Source organism: Pinus tabuliformis, chromosome 9 (genome assembly GCF_031772625.1).
Source record: "Pinus tabuliformis cultivar Carrire ecotype Pingquan chromosome 9, CPIR1, whole genome shotgun sequence".
NCBI classification, from domain to species: Eukaryota; Viridiplantae; Streptophyta; class Pinopsida; order Pinales; family Pinaceae; genus Pinus; species Pinus tabuliformis.
The window spans coordinates 621864079-621879532 of NC_142307.1; positions in this window are offsets into that span (position 1 = coordinate 621864079).

Consider the following 15454-nt stretch of genomic DNA (forward strand, 5'->3'; position numbering starts at 1 on the left):
TGAGATAATATTAAATAATTAGGGTATTTTTAAATTTCAAGAAATTTTTAGGGTGTCTATTTTTAATAATATCAAATGATGTCAAATAATTAGTTTAATTAATTTCAAGTACTTATGTTTTTCATTTCAAGAAATTTTTAGGGTATCTATTTTTAATAATATGAAACAATATCAGATAATTAGTTTATTTAATTTCAAGGACATTTAATGTCATTTTTAATATTTTGTACAATGCTCAATGTTTACAATGTAAACTAATTTTAATTTATATATGCAATTATAAATTAAAATTAATGATAATCCTTAATGTGAATAAATAAAATACTAAGAACTACAAAATGTAAGCTTCATATATTTTAAAATGACACATACAATCGGTGTTTATTTTAATAATTCATATCAAGAATATATCATATATGTAAAAAACTAACTAACGCTATTTAGCTGTTATTTCTCAGCCTTAAACTGGAAGGATAACTATAACAATTTCTATAATTATGTTTCAATTATTCATTTATGAAACAATTCAATAAATAAATAATGAAATAAAACAAAGCATCAAAAACTGTTACAACAAATACATCAATTCAATTGATATAAAGATAACACTTCTCAATGATATAACTCCTTGGAAACAATTCACAGGAAACTGGGTCAGAAGAATGTTCATATCAATATCATCCTTATGACACAAGTCACTGAAGCAATATTATGATCGAATATAACAAAAATAAATTGAATTAACATGAAATAAATACAATAATTCATTGCCTCTTCATGGATCCAAGTCACAGAACAACATAGTTATGTCTTCAAAATTCTTAGAAATCAAATCACAGAAAATTAAGAAATAAAATTGTTATAAGTATTGCTTAATTGAGTCAAATCAACACACTTACAAAAAGGTTTTAAAATAATTCTACAATCATTGTATAATTTATCCAGCATTTATTTCCCTACTCTTTCTCCCCTCTCACCTTTCAAATTGAAGGTTTATATGCAGGATGATAAGCCAAACCATGTTCCCACAAAATTTACAAAATCAAAATTGTTATACAAAAATACATTGCACTATTTTTTACTTATCGATCAAATCTAAATTGTTCAAAAGAAATAGACATGGCAACTAATGGGACATCATCACAGGATTTGAAACAACAGCATAATACTCGCCATAATCTCTTTCATGGAAACCAATACCATCATTCAGTAAACAAGAACAACATATTTAATCAAATAAATAAAATAATATTAACAATCATTGTTGATATCAAAACAAGGTTGCTACAAAATCAAATATTTTGTAGCGCCCTTTTAAATTTAGGAAATAAATTCTAAATAAAACATACCTGAAAATTTCTTCGCCCCAAAAAATCATATCTACTTAACAATTTAGATTTATGCATGTACAAAGTGATAACCACCTTAACATTTGATGAATTGATGATTATATCCATGTCATTTGACTGTATTTCCACTTCATACACCATGGATTTCTACTTATTTTGATTTTCCCTCATCTAATTTAGGGCTCTAGGTTGATTGTTCTATGTAGCAATTGATTAATACAATACTCGAGGCGAAGCACTGTAATGAGAAACTGTTGGTGCTAGTACATGTCAAGTAGGGATGGATTAGAGCCAGAAATTCTCTGAGGAGTTTTTCATAAGTTATTGTCACCATCACAAATATCATTGTGATTATCAACAAAACCAAAACTATCCTTAGCCTCAGACTTAATTCTCTTTGGTGAAGGCTTGAGAGGCGTTTCCAGGTCGACAAAAACCTCCTTAACCAAAACGTTCCTACCCCTATTACGTTGATTCAAAGAAATTTTCCTTTCTGTTTGTTTAACTTTAGCTCTAGATTGAGGGTTATGACTAGGCTAACTAACCTTCTCTTGTTGTGCAAGTTCGACATGAGGATCATGGTTCGAGAGGTTTGGTTTATCATTATCATTAAATTATAATTTTACTTCATCATAACGAGACTAATAATTCTTAACCATACTTCTTGTGACATAAAAGCATATTGTTTCAGGATTCTCAACCTCATTGACATAAAAAAAAATTATTGCTCAACATGGAATGATTCATTAGGGTCATCTTCCTGGACATCTTGAGAATCAAATGGAGCCTGGCCAACTGTTGGAGGACTATGTGAAATCCTAGGGAAAACGTCAAGTTTTTAATAGTAACTATGAACGAGAAAAGCATCCCAAATATCTCCAATTTTTGTCAGATGATGCTTTACCAAAATGCATATAAGGTCGTGATGGAAAAGACACTTGTCAAGGTTTTTATGCTCAACTTGATATCCCTTTGCCATTTTGGCCAATATTTTGTGCAAGTATTACAAAAGGTTAAGTTTATAACCTAAGAAAACCATTAACAAATGAATATGGTATGTAAACACTAACATGTATCATCCCTCACACGTTATAAAATGTTGGAGAAAATACAACATATCTTTCCATTTAGGTTTGAGATAATAAATCGACATACGTTTGGCATTATATGCATGATTATTATTTTCCAGGAGCTTCTACTGCGGTATATTGTGCACAGGACATTTTCTTGACCATTTCTCACCCTCTGTAGAGAGGTGAGTGGCACCTGCTATGAAGTTAACATCCACTGGAATCTCTAGGTCTCCAACCTTTGGATTTTTATCATTAAAAGTAGAGGTGAAGACCTTTACTACTCCTTCATTAAAACTCTAAAATAAATGAACAAATTCCCACCACCTGACCTATTGAAACAAAGCTAAATATTCATAATATATTAAAATAATATTGGCTCTGACTAACTTGGTTCTGATCATGGGTGGCATGGCTGAAATCTTGGTAGAATTTCAGCAGGGATTTGTCTTGAAAAGAAGTAAAAGAGATGGACAAAGGTTTGAAATCCTAACTAGTTACCAAACGACATGCAAAGACCTGAACAGGGAAAATGAAATGCGTAGAATGCAAAGAAAAACCTTCTGTAGTGTATTGGATGATTCGCGCACATTGTACAAAGCGTACTGGGGAGTAATAATCACAGGAAGAGGAGATTTATGGCCTAAAAATTCGAGCTATGGCCACGGTGAATGATGCGAATAGCTGTCAATGGTTGCATTTAAAAACTCGGATACATAATGTCGTGTCACCAAAAATACACAAATAACACATTCAAAACAAATCTTATCAAATTTGTGTACCACTGTCAAATATCATTTTGTTGCATGATAGATTGAGAACGTTTGATACCAAAATTAATTGCACACAAAACCATAGGTATGTTATTAAAGTCAACAGAAATCAAACCATTCAACCAATAAAACATTTAATCCAAAGTTTGATATCATAAGATTATGGAGTGACACATTTCGCATACAAGTATATAAACCCTTTCCAAAAAAAAATAGACCATGTTATGACAATATTCATGACAAATAAAAATCATATAATCCATTGACCTATAAAATGAAAAAATATTATAACCTGCACATAATGAAAGCCAAAAATCAGAGTGAGGGTATATATAAACCATATTGAAAACTTTAAGATTGACATGTTCACAAGGTTAAATAGATTTATGACCACATGAAGTGGCTCAAAAAAAATAGGTCAAATTATTATTTTAACAGAAGAAGAATGATCCTCTTGTAATAAAAATGACTAGTAATCCACTCTCCTGCTCCAATAAAATCCCCTTTTGCATGGTTTTTGCATCTCTTTCACCGTGAATTTATTGATTGGACACAAAAAACTCAGAGATGGGTCCTTCAATTTGATGGTTCCTGGAAACGAAATCCATGGGTGGCAAGAGGGGGAGTGATTGTACTTAATCCCAATGGAATAATCATGGATAGATTCTCATGGTGATTAGATCAAAAGTCCAATAATCAGGAAGAAATGTATGCGCTTGACATGGGATTAACAATAGCTCACAATCAGGGTGTCATTGACATCACCATCCTTGGAGACTTCTTCCTTATAATCCACCACTTGAGAAGTGGATACCCTCCAAAAGACAATATATTAATCTTATTATTCCAACACATCAAATATTTTTTTATATCCTTCTCTTCAATCTCCTCTTTTCATATTCTAAGATCTCACAATTCTGAAGCGGACCTCCTTGCTAATAAAGCTTTCCCTTTGGGTGAAGGCCAATCTATTATAAATTATATTGGTAGCTTCATTCCCATTCCCTAATGTTACATACGACATATTTTTGCTATCTTTCTAGCCGTGTTTTTCTTCCTCCCCTATTATTGCCCTCAGTTAATCCCCTAATTCACCCTGGTCCCTCTCTCCCTCCCCTTGTTTTGGTGTCCCCCTTCCCAATCCCACCTTTCTTCTCTAATCCCCTCGGTGAATTTGAATTACCATGGAAAATTAAATTATTCCATCATCCAAGTTGGTTCCCTCTAAGAACCTTGAGACATGTCAATGTGGTGTCCTCTAGCCAACGACTCCATGCATGCGTGACACACTTAATGAAATTTGAGATGATCTGATCCAACCTTCATCAAGATATTATGGTTTTTTATGGTTTAATTATTGCAAGTGTGCCTCAATTAATGATTCTGGTGGATATTAGACCTGCCTTCAAAATTGAGGCCATGGCATATGAGGAAGGCATCCCCTCAGTTTGTTTTGTGATGATTTTTCTGATCTCAAGCATTGGAATCCCTAATGTGGATTTGAAATTTGGAATGTGGCACTCATATTGTTACGGGCATAAATTGGGAAGTGACGATGTGCATGCATTCATTCCTCGCAAGCATAATGAGCTCTAGTTTGGAAATTCCTTGAGGTTGTAATTATGGGAAACTTCAGAAACCAGTGTGGCATCTAGACACTGGTGTGTTTGGAAGTCAGTGGTGAGATTTAGTCTACCCTTCAAACCTACCTATGTTGTGCACCTCGATCGTGGGACAAACATCATTGAAGTTGGATAATTTGGCGTCGAGCTCTCTCTGGGTCTGAGGTAAATGCTCTGATTTCACCTCATTTTGACACTCCAAGAATTAGGATCAGTTCTACCACTTTTCTGTTCATGGTTTGAAGTTTAATTTGTGTCGAGGCATCTTGAACAATGGTGGTGAGCCCCTCCCCTTTGGGCGTTGTCTCTGCTTCTAGTCCGATGATATTTTTAAGGGTTTGGTTGTCTTGTTATAGTTTCCTGGGTATTTGCATGCAGTTATTCCTTTTCCTTCCTTTTCTTCTTATTTTTTCAGTTTTCGTCTCATCAAGTTCTCCTCATGGATATTAGTTCTTTTGACTCTAGTTCATCCACTTCGGCTATTTCTTCTCACTACAAAAAGGAACATGAGGCAACCAATTTTGAGCTTTATGACTTAAATGTCATATTTTGTCAATAAAAGGCCTCAGAATGTAACTCTTTAGACCTAATATTAGCTCTACAACAACAAATTTTGAAGTTAGAAAATGAGGTTTGTGTTGCATTTAATCATCATGGACCTCAAACATCAGAAAGACTAGCCAGACAACCTGGCATCGAACGAGTCTCAAACATTGATATTAATAATCCAAGAGAACCTTCTGATTAACCTATTATGTCATGTTTTGTTATAAATGTAAATGGTTTTTGTTTCAATTCCACAAATTGTACACGGTCTCAGAAATAAGAGTACTGAAAGGGTATGGGATTTTTGGTATAATCTGGGTAAGGGAAAATCATTGTAATTCGACGTCCCATATGTCCTGGTCTAGCATGTCAATGTAATTCCCCTAAGTTTTTGTCGCGACCGGGCACAGATTTAATATAAAATGAGTACTCGCTTTTGTTTTTAAAAAAATGACTAGCAACCATAACCAACAGAATTAGATGTGAGATTTCTAGCTCCACAGAGATCATTAACACACCATTTGCGAAATGAAAATAAATTCATATCATAATCCAAGTTGAGATATGTACTTCAAAAGCATTATCATTATTTTAGTTCAAATATAGCTATACAATTTAAAATCAAACAAGAAAAACAAAAATAAGGGGGCCTTGTCATTTGGAAAATGAGAGGGGAGTCAGTTGGGTAGACAACAATTGGTGACTCAGTGGAAAAACCAATTTTCTTTTACTTAAATCGTATTATACAATAGGGATAAAAATTCAGATGTTGTATGATAAATAGATGCTAAACAAACTAAAAATTGATTGCTTCAGTTTTGCTAGAATGTAATTAATATTAGATTGTTCAAAGACACATGTGCCCAAGTTAAAACAATATACAAAATTTTTGCATAAAATCCATATAGATTTTCAGGGAACAAATAATCAATAGATTTAAAGAATGAAATAGTCAACCTGGCAGGTGGTGTAATTATAAATTAAATACCATGGTCATTGCCACTACTGCCAGTCAGGCATCCATAACATCGATAGGGGTGTTGTTTAACCTGAGTTAGCTGCTTGGATCCCATGATACTTGTTATAGATTCATGGTTAAGAATTATAACTATTTTCTACTAGGGAAGCAGACTCAAAAGCCCATTAAAGTCGTGGATGACATGTAGATTATGTAATATTTGCACATAAATTTCAAATGTTGATTTGGAATCCCATATGTCATACACATAACCACTACTTCCAACAGGCATCACAGCCTCGGCAGGGACACCTCCTAGACCCATTTTATCTAAGTGCTTTTATCCCAAGAAGACAAAATAAAAAAGAACCAAAACCATGACTAATTATTGTTAATCTCGATTCAGATTATCTGGTAAATGGGGAAGTAGGTTTGAGATCTCCATAAGAGAGAGGATGACATAAAAAAATTACCATCGGCAACCTTACACTTACACTGATTACGCTACTTTTTAAAAAAATTATGTTGACTGTGAGATGAATTATCTTGATAAAGTAAGGATTTAAGTAGGAATTGTTTATGTCGAGATGATTAAATTCTCATATATATCGTACATAAAATTGTTTCTTTTATCAGCTGATACTGAAGCAAGAAAATCATAGAGTTAAAGCACTAACAGATAATATATGTTTAAAATTTCCCTAAAAAGATATTTCAAACATAATTATTCAATTTTCAGCCTGTGAAATTCATCAAAAAATCAATAGCAGAAAAAAGGAAAAAAAAAACATATTGAAAAATAAAATACAAGCAAACATATATTTATAGAAATAAGAGATCCCCGAAGGGGTTCAAGAAAAAAAAATCTTGAGAAGTTTCTCGTTTACCAGAAGGATTTTAGACCGGCCATCCAGAGTTTTCATACAAAATATATTAGAGCCAATCTTTTCTATAACAATGATAGGCCCTAGCCATAACCTCTGAAACTTTGAATGCTCCCCTTTATCCTCGTGAGCCTTGTCCCACTTCAAAACTAGGTCACCAACATCAAAATTCCTAACAAAAGATGTGTTATCAAATGAGTGCTTTAATGTCTATTTATGTTGATGTAGTTTGTGTTTAGACTTGTTTCTTTCTTCTTCCAATTTAAGCAACACATAAATTCTTTTTTGCATAGCAGAGGATTTGACTTCATGTACCTATTGATACAATTGCATAGAATGTAAAAAGATATTTAGTGGAAGAATTGTTTCTCTTCCATAAACAAGGAAAAAGGGAGAATTACCAATTGCGGCTTTAGGAGTTACCAAATCATCCCATAATGTGTTTAAGGGAGCCGTATGCCAGTTTTTGTGTTGCTCAAAAACTATTCTTTTAAGGATTTTTAACATATTTTTGTTTGAGGACTCAACAAGACCATTACCCTGAGCGTAGTAGTTTGTTTTGTACTTAATATTAATTCCTTTATCTGATGCATAAAAATCTAATTCCTAAGAGGCAAAATCAGACACATGATCAAACACTATTGATTCCCGCACCCCAAAATGAGTGATAATGCTAGAATCTACAAATGCAATTACTTGCTTAGCATTGACCACTCACAGAGGAGTTGCCTCCACCCATCTCATAAAGTAATCAGTTTTTTTTATGATATATTTATGTTTTTGAGATGAAGGAGGGTTTATGGGACCAACTATGTCTAAGCCCCATTGTTAGAAGGGAGCTTTGACAGTAACAGGTTGAAGGGGAAAGGCTAGTTTTTTAATCCTATTGGCATCCTTTTGGCAAGTCTCATATTTTTGAACTAGAGCATGAACATCTCTAAATAAGGAGGGCCAATAGTACTCATCTCTCAATACCTTGTGAACAGTGGTGACCCCGCCAAAATGGCCATTAGCGGGACTAGAGTGGAGTTCATGGAGTACTTTTTGAGAATCACCTTGTTCAAGGCAATGAAGTAATACCCCATCTTATTTCTTTCGAAAAAGAATGTTATTGATCAGTTGAAGAAGAAGATGTGAGTCTTAATGCTCTTCTCTTCTTGGCTTCAAGATGGGATGGTGTTGTACCATTCAAAAAATAAAACCTAATATCGTAATACCATTAATTAGAAATAGTGTGTACACACAAAACTTCATATCGCATTAAATACACTTCATTGTCATAAAAAGTTTCTTGGTTGGGAAGACTAGCAGATTCAACGGCCAGTTTGCAAAGACCTTGACCTTTTAGTATCTTAGTAGGTTTTATTTCCAGGTCATACTCTTTGAGGGTTGTCATCTAGTGGGTACTTTTTTCTCTTAATTCCTTATGTACTAGCAAGTTTCTTACTCCTGCATATGTAACAATTACCTAGCTTTTAGATTTCAAAAGATAAGATATGAAATGTTGTATTGCCTTAAAGAAAACAAAGGCCTGCTTATCTACTGCTGGGTAATTTAATTCATCTCCCTTAAAGGAAAATCTCATAAACACAATAGGAATTTCACTATTAGACTTTTCTTTCTATGTGAGGATAGTAGCATAAGAAGATCCATAAGTAAAGGTATAATGTTTGAAATCTATGGAGAAATATGGACTCATAAGAGTAGGAGCCTCATATATGGCTTCTTTAATAGTGCAAAAAGCCTATTTTTCTTAATATGCCCACTTAAAGGTTGATTTTTTTTTTACCAGATCTTGAGGTGGCTTGACTATTTTAGAGAAGTTGGAGATGAATCGTCTAACAAAATTGATTTTCCCAAGGAAGGATTGCATGGCTCTTTAAGAATTTGGAGGTGCTAAATTATCAATGGTTTGGGTTCTTTTTGGGTCAATCATTATGCCTTCTTTAGACACAATACACCCTAATAGTTTACCTTCAGTGACTACAAAGATAGACATTTTAGGATTTAAGAAAATGCCAAATTCCCGACATGATTCAAACGCACTCCTAAGATGTGACATGTGGTCAGATATTTTCTTAGAATAAACAGTGACATCATCAAGATATACGATAACAGATTCATTTATTATCCATCGAAAGGAAATATCCATCACCCGCTAGAAATTCACCCCAATATTAATCAAGTCGAAGGGAATATTTTTGTAGGCAAAGGTTTCCCATGGAGTTTTAAAGGTAGTTTTGAGTTGGCCAGAGGGAGCCACCATAACTTGGATATAGCCTAAGAAACCATCCAAATGACAGCATCTCAAAGCCCAAAACTTGTTGAATAATTTGGTCCATGGGAGGAATTGGATAATTGTATTTTTCATAGGCTTTATTTAAGTTTCTAAAGTCTACATAGAGACACATGTCTTCATTTTTTTTCCTTACTGGCACTAAGTTTGAAAACCATTGTGTATGAAACATAGGGAAGATAATTTTGGCTAATAAAATTTTATTCAATTCGCTCACAGTCGGCTCTAAATTAGGATGGATTTTCCTTAACTTTTGTTGGAAAGGATTGGTATGAGATTTAATGGGAATAGTATGTTGCATAAATTTGGGATCAAAGGTTTTGATATCCTCGTAGTTCTAGGTGAATACATCTTTGTATTCCTTGAATAAACAGCTAAAATCCACTTTTTATTGAGGAGTACAATTAATTCCAAAGTTTATGTTTTGAGGATTATTTTCATTTCCTATATTTATGACTTTGTATTGCATAGTTGAGTTGTTAGTTTTACAATTGACAACTTTTTTTAAATCTATCTTGTAAGTCATAAAATTTCTCAAGCCTAACAACAGGTTCAGGGATAGGGTTTACCATATCAATCGATTCATCCATTGATCATTGATTTGATTTGGGAGAAGTTGAGGAGGTTCTCTTCGTGGGTAAACTCAACGATCATTGTTATGGAAACTATCTTTAGAGTGTGTTGTAGCGGTTACAACCACCCTACAAAATTTTGGCATGCACCCAAATTCGGAGCCTCCATTAAGAGTTTCACTTGAAAGTTGCATACACTCGGGTTCACTCTGTGAGCTCATGTGAGCCTTCGTACCCACCTTGCTTGTTCATTCCACCCAAGCTTTTGCATGATGATGTCAATGTCTTTCTTGTGACCATGTTCTTTTCATGATCAAGGTATTCGCTTCATGTGTACATGTTATGTTCACTATGAAAACATCTATCACACTCACACACGGAGTCACATTCACTGTCACGCAAGCATCGTCATGGTCGATCAACGATCAATCACGAGTTTCGCGCTTGTTGCTTGCACCATCGGTCAGTCATGTTGAACATGTGTGTCTGGTTGGTTTGAGTCATCTCGTCATTAAGTCATGTGGGTGCGTGTTTGTAAGATCACATTTGCATCTTTCACTCATTCACACACTTAGTCATTTTGCTAAAGTCTTGACGACCGGACTCCCCTTTATAACCTAACCATCACCCGCCATCGACTCGATCGACTGTCACCCAGAACAGCACAGAAGCACCAAGCAAATCATTTCAAGTTGCGCTGCCTACAAGCAATTCAATCAACCTTCATGCTGGCAACTCAGAGAGTTGGACCCGGCAGCCACCCCGGGACTAACTCCCCTCAAAAATTTCACAGAGGTTGCTGACCTTGCCCACTCTATTGACTGAATAAATTGTGTAGATAGGTCGGACAGACACCCAGTACCCATCTCTGTCTCCCTCAGAAAATTGTGCAGTTTTCTAGCCAGTCCTTTCGACAATCGATCAGCTGCTCATCCAGAAAATTGCACAGTTTTCATGAGCAGGCCCTCTACTGCCCAACAGTATGCTCAGCTCATAAATTGTGTAGAGATGATCAGCAGGCTGGCTTCCCAGCCTCAATGCAGTTTCTCTCGCCATCATCTCCCAACAGCAGACTGCCAGTCCCCTCAGGAATTGCGCAGTTTCTGCTACCAAGCTCCCAACAGCTAACTGCTAGTTCCCCTCAGGAATTGTGCAGTTTTTGATACCAGTGACCCAACAGCGAGCTACCAGTTCCCTCCAAGAATTGTGCAGTTATGGCTACCAAGCTCCCAGTCCATTCATCCAGAAAATTACGCAAATCATGTATGCCATTCCTCCCTACAGTCCAACCTATTCCTCCAAGAAATTGTGTAAATTTTGCTGTCAAGCCCCCACTACCCACTCATTCCAAAAAATGTGTAGATTTGTCTGCCTTACCTTCCTGTAGCCCAGACTGTTCCTCCCAAAATTTGCGTAGTTTTGCCTTCCAACCGAGCTAGACCTTGTGGACAGTCATTGTCGACTCAGATTTCCCATCTTCATCACCCCGTGACCCTTGCGCAGTTTTCATCAGTAGTGCCCGGAGCCATCATCCTGCCTCACAACCTTGTTGCCTCTCCCAGTCACTTGCATCCGAAATAATCATGTGTCATGGTAGACTAGGAGGTTTTTGGATTTGATGTCGTCTTGTCATGAGTGACTACAGATACAAGTACAACAAAAAACATGGCGCGACGATGAATGGGATGAACGAAGGGAGCACGTGAAGAAGGATAGGTTCACCAATGGACGAACGAATTATGCATGCGAAGAGATGTGCTCGCGAATGGATGATCATGCCAAGATGTGTTCGTGGACGGACGAACGAGCAAACATGCAAGATGTGCTCATGAACGGACGAACATGCACCTTTCGCGAACAGATGAGTCTGTCAAGCCTTCCAACATACAAGCAAGAAGAAACATGCCAAAGAAACATCAAGCGAACCAACGACCATCAAAGACTCCATGCACTTTGTCATGCGGAGGTGAAGCTATGACACACCATGAAGACATTCACCAGCCAGCAGCACGGCAGCTTGACATGCACTCTAGAAACAGCACAAATGTACCAGCATTGTCATGTCTAGTCGTGTCATGAGTCATGTCGTCCACATCTCTATTATGGGCCATGTTTTCAATAAATGTAATGTAATGTGGAACACCAAGAGACCCACTTGTTATACAGAGAGTCACGTAAAGTCGAAAATTCATGGAAGTCAAACAGCCATGAGGGTAGTCGAACAGCCACAAGGGTCAGTTTCACCCTTGGCTATAAATACCCCCTCATTTGTACATGCAAAGGACTTTTTACCTCAACTCCTCCCACATAGCTAAGAGAGTCTGTAACCTTTTATTTGAGGAGTACGTAATGGCTCCAACGCCCCGCGCATGGGGTTAGTGATGTATGGTGTAATGATGTGTCTTGGAACTTTCGCTTAATTCAGAAGCCTGCTAATAGGTCAACACGTTTTCACACATGTATTGTAATTGTTGTAAGGCTAATCTTGAACACTTTTAATGCATGTTGCTTTAACATGTGTTGAACACTTGAACTTATTTCACTTGTTCTAATACATAATTTGTTAATGAAAATGTGTTGTATATGTTGTTAGCATTGTCTCGCCTGTGGTGGCTACTTCCTCGGACACCAGAAAAACCTTTCACATAAAAATTGTTGTAACAACTGTTGCACTCGTGCGGACTCATCCATTGAGTGTTGTATGTGTTATATTCCCTTGTGTGTTGTGACTGTAGCATTTGTGTGGACTGCTCCTCCGGAAGCTGTGCACGTCATGTTGTGTTGTGTGTTCCTAGAAGAGTTGGAGCTTCCTCCCAACCGACTTGGGACTCACTCTCACCCTCCCCCTCTACAGTGAAAGAACCATTGAAACAAGTAACACTAGCAATCACCAGGCACGTGAACATCACTTCTTGAAGACAAAGCAGACCACTCTCCTATGTTGACAAGCAAGAGTTGAGGAAAATCCTTAAGACAATGGCAATCGGGCCATCATAGGGGATGGGACTCCCACACTAAAATGTGTGAGGTCTAGTTGGGACTTCATAGCAGGGTGATCCCCTAAATGTTGGTGGGTCCAGCACCGTCAACATAGTGCAAGAACTCACATATCCATTGATCGTGATAAAAAATGTGCCAATTAGTGATACTATCCAGAATTGACAGTCTAAACATGAGTTCAACAGAAAATGAATCAGGCTAAAATACTTCAGCAAAAATTAATCTAGATGCTACATTAGCTAGCAAAGCAGCTTCTTGATTAAGATACCTAGGACTAGGAGTAATGTTAAATGCCAAAAACTTTAAAATAAAATCCCATACCTCTATGTGTCAATTCTTCAAGTGGGGTGAAACACAATGTATAGTATTTCTTACATGCTTTATGATTATTTCATAAGCACCATAGACTCTTAGCTATTGGATTCCAAGGTATGGAGCCTTCTTGAGTCCCTGAATGAGTGATTCATATTTTGCAATATTATTAGTTCACTCAAACTCTAATCTACAAGCCATAAAAATTGTATTACCCCTTGGATCTAAAAGAAAATAGTCAATGTCTGCACCTTCTTTCGATTTCGATCCATCAAAATATAGAGACCAAAGTTCACATTTTGGATCAGGATTAACATAAGGAGTTTTTATCAGTTGTCACTAACTTATTAACAATGAAAATTTCATATTGTTGCTTGTTGTTAGTAAAAGGAGAGATCTCAACAACAAAGTTTCCAAAAAATGAATCAATATTTAAAAAATCATTAAACATGCTTGGTTCATTCGAACCACCAATGTTAGTACAACATGTTTCTTACATCATTCTATATTAGCTCTAATCTTATTGGGTTCCCCTTTCTAGGGTAACCACAAGCGAATTAAATTTATATCCATATGCCATTTTAGGTGTTGCATCCAATCCTAGCTTAGGAACAAACCATATGCTTCAATTATGTCTCCAATAACTATATCAATTGTTTGGTGAACTCGGTGATATAAGGATAGTGTTGGTACCATTTTATTGCCATCCTTTTCTTCTAGAAATCCATCATTTGTCTATCTTTTTCTCCCATAAACCCCTCATAGTCCATTGAAATTGATTAATCAAAGCATTATAGTTGTTAATTTACATTAAATTTAATTTGTGAATTTTTATGTTAAAAATTAGGAATTTTCAACAAAAATTACAGGATGTCATGACTTCCTGTAAATGGTTTATGATGTGACACGTGGCATGGCAGGAAAGTCAAAACAAAGGATAGGAACGTGATCTGGAATGTACATACATGGTGAAAGATCTATTCAACAGCGAATCTAAAGCTCCTAGATACATGGTCAACGCTGGTCAAACCCAGCCTTTTTGGTCACAAAAGCAGCAAAAAGCCAGAGTTTCCCAAACTGATTTCGTTTTGCTTTGGAAATCAGTTAAGATTAGAAAAGACAAAAATCACTCTTTTGTAAAAGCAGAAACATCTGCATAATGTATGTACATTCGATTTAGAGGGAAAGTTAGTGAACATAGGATAGGAGACAAGCAGATAAAAGACTGCGTATTGTATTGTCCAGAACGATTATTATTCCTGTGTATTGTTTCCAGAACATTTCTCTTGCATGTGATTTCGACTTCCAGAACTTAATTACAGTCATCGTTTTACCCTTACAGTGCTTATGCGTTAATATTCTCATCGCTTGAAGTTTCTTAAGTGTGCCATTGAAGCGTGGACGGGCCCTACGTGGAATTGGTATACTTTTATTTTCATTTCCATAGCGTTTTCGAATCTGAATAGTGTGAATAGCATTTAATGTTATTTTCTTGCCTGTGAGTTTATTGATTTGATTAGAAGTTCTTGCAAATAATATTCATGGTGATAGCTTGAGAATTCGATTGCTAGATCATTGAACAATATCTTGTAAAAGATTTGATCGATCATTAGATTTCTAAGTATCTCTGTGGACTCTATTTTCATGCATTTAAAATTTCAGTGTGCTTAAAAGAGCTTTTGATTTTCATGAATGCTTAGTGTGTTAGCTGGAAAGAGCTTTTGTGGATAATATCCTTGTAAGAGGGTTAAAAACTCAGTCTAGCAACATGTTGTTTCTTTAGAACAGTTAGATAAATTAGATGATCTGAGTGTTAAAGTGTGAGAGGAAACATATTTCAATCTCCTGTAAAGGAGTGTTGTAGCCTGTCACAGTAAACACTTAGTTAGGTACTTGAGATCCTTTTAGGTCTGTAGACTTTAGACACGTGCCTCTAAGTTTACCTACCTTGGTTGATATTAAATCTAGTCTAATCTACCACCCTAGATTGGCCACTACAGATAGTATGATCAACACATAAGTGAGTTATCGTTCCACTTTGACATTATTTCTATCAATTTGTATTATCTTCA